Source organism: Ixodes scapularis, unplaced genomic scaffold (assembly GCF_016920785.2).
Source record: "Ixodes scapularis isolate PalLabHiFi unplaced genomic scaffold, ASM1692078v2 PGA_scaffold1__304_contigs__length_218370807, whole genome shotgun sequence".
In the NCBI taxonomy this organism is placed as follows: domain Eukaryota; kingdom Metazoa; phylum Arthropoda; class Arachnida; order Ixodida; family Ixodidae; genus Ixodes; species Ixodes scapularis.
Window position 1 is genome coordinate 162,581,328 of NW_024609846.1, and position 6,725 is coordinate 162,588,052.

Sequence of the window (6,725 nt, forward strand, 5' to 3'; positions counted from 1 at the left end):
CGTTCCAAAGCGACCTGCGCTCACTCACTGGGGCACCGCCATGTTTCCCCGCATCCCTACCGAGCCAGTCACGTGATCTCAAAATCCCTCTCCTAGGTACTGCGGCTAACTTTAGCCGCGGTTATCGCTTCGAGCAAACGAGAACAGGTCGTTAACGCATGGCGTTCTGGCACATGCTTGGGCATCGTGTTGTAAAGTGTAGACCACAAGTTCTTTTAGCTTGATCAAAGGCACGGCTGCGAAAGCATGGTTTCGCTGAATGTTTTGCTTTTACTAGCAGGCACGCATAGAGAGCGCTTTTGAAAACCACGTTATTTCGGTGGTGCTTGTACATTTTCCAAATTCATAATGTTACATCATGTATGCAGTTTTTCAATCGGAGGCGTATATCCGCAAACCTTGTTACGAAAGCAGCTACGGTGCAATTTTCAGGCAAATGGAATGGGTGTGGACACAAAGCACACACAGGGTCTTAATTTTTGGAGACTTCGTGCTCAAGCATTGGAAATCCTATCTTTTTTCCAGTATTGCTGAATCTGTGTTGTGAGTTGTAACCTTACTTGATTCACTCGAGTATATTTTGAGACTCAACCTTTTGTGAGCACCGCCATGAAGGCCGCGATGCGATCGTTCGTCGTCGTACTAGGTTTAGTTTGTACGAGCTTTTGAGCAACCAACTTTACAAGTTGGTAGGAACGATCAGGCACCGTCAAAAGCATGGTGTTCGTTATGTTTTTGTACATGTTGTATCACTGTTGAACAGAAAAATCCCAGTGCCTTGCGGTTTTATCGCTGCTTGATTCGTCCCATTAGTTGGTAGCCTTGGCTGCGTCTGGACATATGCTGAAACGAAGTATGGATTATTCTACTGATTCAACGTTTGTACTCTTTCAGGCAGCCCCGTCCCTATGCGCCAGAGGTCGTGTGCGTGTTGTTAGCGTGCCGCAAATCCTCACCTCCACTTACCACGTACTGCACCACACCATTGGTCGCGCGCGCGGTGGCGTCAAACAGCTGCACTTTCTTGTTGACATCATCTGCCGTGGCCTTGCTTGCTACGGTACGACCAACGTGAGCAAGCAAGGTACTTGGAGCTAGTGTTCGCCATGTAAAGATATCGCTTGAAAAATAATCAAAACGCGCACGGAACAAATAATACAATACTCAAAATTCACGTTCAGTAAAAACGATATGTAACATTAAAAATGAGCGTGTTGGTGAACATACTTAAACAATTGGAAAGAATAAACACTAATTCGGGACGAAAACAGACGCATAAAACTCCTTCAACTCTCAACGACATTTATTTCGTCTCCGTTCAAACGACGCCTTCGAGCAGGTTCAGGGGAGGAAGCCGAGAAGAAAAAGAAAGGGGGGGGGGGGGGGTGTTGAAAGAGGAGGAGGGGGAAAAATGGGTTATTCGCGGCCTTTCCTCAAGGCCTCTGCTCCCTTCCGCCAAGCGCAGGATGGAGGAATTTCATCTGCCTGGTCGGAAAGGGCTAGAGAAGACCAAGCAACGTTAGTGACCGAGCTCTTGGAGGGGCCCTGCAACAACTTTTTGACTGGTTTTTAGTTCGTACCGAACCTGTGCGCACTGACCGTAGTAACTTAATGAAACTTTTCTTTTCTCAAACTTCGCTTTATTTTAAAAGTTACAGGGAAATAGATTTACAAAAACAAGCGAAAAATAACCTCCTTCATGACGTCGGAGGTCATGGCTTGGGTGGCCGTGAACTAGAGGAGGAGTAGTGAGCTCATCGAGCGCTCACGGCTGCCGCACTCCGTGTCGACGGCTTGACACGGCGCCACTAAAGCCTGTGCTGGATGGGCTGTATGGAGCGGGCGGCCAGGATGGCTCGCATTGAATTTGCCGCGCGATTAAAGACTATTTCGGCATAACACTTCATTGGCCACAAACGACAGCAAACACGGGGTGAAGATAGTTCAGAACGGGAGCCACTTCGCGCTGCCATGCCGCCGAATGGCCAAATCGCTAGAAGGGCCCGCGCCGAAGGCCTCCCGAACGCTCGGAACCGGTCGAATCCTCGAGCCGGTATACGACCGCAGCACTAACGCAAACATTCGGTACCTTTCTACGCTCGCCGTTCGTCGGTGCCTCAGCCCACTAGCCCTTTCGGCACATTGATACTTTAGACCCATGTTGTTGTAAAAAAAAACTATCTCCAAACTCCGGTCTAAAAACATGCTTTTCGTGCAAGGCTCGTCAAATTATGAGGCGCTGGAGAAATGCAGCCTTCTGCGTTAAGTCCTTATTTCGAACTCTTTTTGTTCGCCTTCCGCCCATTGAAAAGCATGCGGGAAGGGTCTTAGAACGCGCCTGGTATCGCTGCGCCGCAGCGTTCTTCCGCATCAAAAAGTTCGTCTGCTTTCCTCGCCGTCACCATGGCAACGAACGCCGAATGAATAGAAGCACGCACGGTACCGCCGCGTGAAGCTAGCAACAGCTGACGCCATTTTTACGAATGCCGTCTGCTAGCCAAAGCCGAACGCGGTGTGTCAGATCAACCGCCTCCGCCGGTGCGCCGCTGGCAAAGACGACGAAGCTGAGACACGCCGACGGCGATCGAGCAAGCAACAACACCGCGGGACGACTGCAACGGCGGCATTTATTCGGATCAAAGGCCGACTTCGCCGGCGCGCCGCTAGCAAAGACGACGAAGCTGAGGCACGCCGACGGCGAATGGGCGAGCAACAGCACCGCGGGACGACTGCAACTGCGGCATTTATTTTGATCACAGGCGCGAAATAAGCAAGAACAATTTTTATTTGAATCATAACACCCGATATTCAAGTTGGGGACCACATACCTTTGCTGGGTCTTTCCTGTGAACTTTTTACAGAGACACGGGGTGCCGCATTCAAAACACAGCTCCGTTTGCAAAATATGGGGGCCCTGAAAAGGACCGTTTAGACCGCGACCAGAACCTATAACTGACGTAACGAGCACTTGACGAGCGGTTGGCGCATAAGTCGTCTTTATGCATTTTTTCTTTTTTTATACGTGGTGCAAAGTAATCCCGCCCCATATTTTTATGGCGTCAGGAACGAAGCAGCATAGAAAGAGTACCCTTCAAACGACAATAATAATAATAATTAAAAACTGCCGGATCTCCGCTGGAGACTCCGAGGCACAGTGGAGTAGTCGTGCACGATAAAAAATCTAAAGAAACAAAATAAATAGCCTAACGGTCGTCGGCTGCGTCATAAGGCCTCGCCAAGTGCGGAGTATAACGGTCTCGGCATACGGTATGTATTGTGCATTCGTTATTTTCTTTTCTTTTCTACCACGTCAAATTCTGACGCCAAGACTCTCTACCTCCTCCGTTCCAACGCGTTGTTTGTTATTATTTTAACAAATCAGCTTCAAATAAGGGTCGTGGCACCGAGTAGAGTAAGAAAAAGAATAAAAAAGGAATATTCCGAGCAGCCAGAGCAGCACGGCTGCTCTGGCCAGAGCAGCTCCTCTCATCAAAGAAGACGCCGTCCGAAACTCCAACGGCTCCCTTCTTATTTTTTTATTTTTATTCACTTTGTTACTTCATTTTGTTGTTGGGTTCGACTGCTCCCTTCTCTGTGACGATGCCGTCCGTAAACATACGTTGGGCGTTTTTTTTTTTTTTCTTTTTTTTTTTTGTCACGCGATGGTGTGGTCCGACCGTTCAACCAATGAGTTTGTTAGAATTGTGTCACGAGGTATAAAATGGCGGATGAAATAAATATAATAAATGCAAAGAAGCGCGCAGTTCCCCTTCGGCGCTTTATTCTTCCAGAGGCGAGAAATCGCAGTGCCATGGCGTTCAACTTGTGCCGTCTTCTTGGCGCCATGAAAGACCCTCTTGAAGCAATTAATTTGCTTCAGCGCGTTGGCCTGCTCCTGGCTCCTGGGTTTTCGTGCGTGTCCAGAGTGCGAAGCTGCGATGACAAGCTGCAAGTCCGCGCTAGATCTGCGGATGGCTACACGGGGGGGGGGGGGGGGGGGGGGGGTGCGGGGGTGTGGTGCGGGTGTGTGGATGATTCGTGAGGTGCCCAAGAGGGAGTCGGTCAAAGTTCAGTGCCGGGGCGAAGTCTCGATACGAAGCGGTTCCCTTTTCGAAGGATCGCACGCACCTGACGCTTCTCCAACTCATGAAAATCATCCTCCGGATGCCAGAACCTACCGTGCGCCGTCATTCAGCGGGAGGCTGATATCGCAAGTAAGACAATAACTGATTGGGCGAGCCTTTGTCGGGAGGTTGTGGTAAATGCCGTCTTTAAGCATTCAGACATGATTGGTGGCGACGGCGTGACTGTAGAACTAGACGAGAGTACGTTCGGTCGGCACAAGTACCATCGCGGGTATTTAAGGCCTGGCCAGTGGGTTTTCGGCGGTGTGGCCCGTTGCAGCGGGTGCTGCTTTCTTGTTCCCGTGGAGACCCGTGCCGCTAAAACCCTGCAAGGGCTAATAGCCGAGCGGGTCCGCCCCGAAACAAGAATAATCACTGATTGTCGGGCTGGCTATCGCAAGCTTGCAGATGACGCTCGCTTCACGCACCTCACCGTCAACCATAAGCTTAACTTTGTCGACGCGAACACTGGTGCGCACACCAATACGGTGGATTGCACCTGGGCCCACGTCAAAAACTCTCTTCCATCTGGACGGCGCGAGAGCCACCATTTCACTGGTCACCTTGCAAAGTTCATGTTTTGGAGGAGAGACAAGGCGCGGGGAAACACTGATAGATTCCAGTCGTTCGTCGCCGCGGCCGCCAAAATCTAGAGCCCCGACGCAGACAGGGCGAGGATTCTGACGGCCCCGGTGACTTCGAGGGATCCGCTGCGCTGAGCCCGTCACCCGCCTGCATGCATAAAGACGACTTATGCGCCAACCGCTCGTCAAGTGCTCGTTACGTCAGTTATAGGTTCTGGTAGCGGTCTAAACGGTCCTTTTCAGGGCCCCCATATTTTGCAAACGGAGCTGTGTTTTTAATGCGGCACCCCGTGTCTCTGTAAAAAGTTCACAGGAAAGACCCAGCAAAGGTATGTGGTCCCCAACTTGGATATCGGGTGTTATGATTCAAATAAAAATTGTTCTTGCTTATTTCGCGCCTGTGATCAAAATAAATGCCGCAGTTGCAGTCGTCCCGCGGTGCTGTTGCTCGCCCATTCGCCGTCAGCGTGCCTCAGCTTCGTCGTCTTTGCTAGCGGCGCGCCGGCGAAGTCGGCCTTTGATCCGAATAAATGCCGCCGTTGCAGTCGTCCCGCGGTGTTGTTGCTTGCTCGATCGCCGTCGGCGTGTCTCAGCTTCGTCGTCTTTGCTAGCGGCGCACCGGCGGAGGCGGTTGATCTGACACAGAGCCGTATACGTCTCTGATCTGACACGCCGCGTTCGGCTTTGGCTAGCAGACGGCGTTCGTAAAATGGCGTCAGCTGTTGCTAGCTTCACGCGGCTGTACTATGCGTGCTTCTATTCATTTGGCGTTCGCTGCCATGGTGACGGCAAGGAAAGCAGACGAACTTTTTGATGCGGAAGAACGCTGCGGCGCAGCGACACCAGGTGCGTTCTAAGACCCTTCCCGCATGCTTTTCAATGGGCGGAAGGCGAACAAAAAGAGTTCGAAATAAGGACTTAACGCAGAAGGCTGCATTTCTCCAGCGCCTCATAATTTGACGAGCCTTGCACGAAAAGCATGTTTTTTTGGCCATCCCGCGTCCTGTTTTTTTTTATCCGGAACATGGGGCTAAAGTATCAAACTGCCGCCCTTTCTAGTATGCGCCGTTTTTTCCGCCGCTTGGTGGCGGGTATGTCGACGGGTCATTTCTTGTTTCCGTACTTTATAAACTGCATTTCTTTCTTTTCTGATCTAAAGCACTGAACATAAACTACTTTTGTGCATAATTGAAACGGTTCGCGACACTTATATCTTTAATCTGACTAAAAAAAAGTTTCTAGCGGCTCTGACCAGTAGTAAGGCCAAGACCTAAGACTTCACATATCGCGCGCTTTCGGCAACGCGGGTCGCCCTCGTAAATGGAGGACGTTTCCGCGTCGTCCGGTTAAAATATGACGCACTGATATTTAGTTACTCTCTCCGTGCCCGCTGGCTTGCCCGAACCCCGAGGGACGTGGAAACCGCAAAAAATGTAGAAGCTTAAATATGATTGCAGGGCCCCTTTAATGGCGTGCGATTCGGCGACTTCCCTGCCAAATCTCTGCCGGTGTCCTCCCAATACGCGCGTACCTTGGTATCTGGGTGAACAACCGCCGCACGTCATACGGTGTACGACTATTGGAATATTGGAAACACTCACCTGTTGCGAGTGTTTCCAAAGGTGGACATTTAGGCACCTGCCGGTCTGCCCTATATGCTCCCCACCACACGAAAAAGAGATGGTACAAAGCACCTCCTTCCTACACTTAACAAACTGCTGTCCTTGCTTTTTGTTGCATTGGGTCGCGGAGGGTCGGGTAGTCACCATTCTGCACATTTGTAAAACTTTTGCTTGCAGCTAAACACTACCCCTACTTCGAAGCGAGAGCGGAGTACCTTAAGGCGATGTGCGGTGTTGCGCGAGTTGAGGATAACTGCAAAATCGTTTTTTGCGAGGAATAGTAGCGGCTGGTAATGCCCGGGAGGCGCTGATCAGTCTCTGTCGTGTATTTGCCGCTAAGTCTTCAGGGTACCCTGCCCTCTTTAGCCTCTCTGTCTGTAGAAGCACGCTGTGCG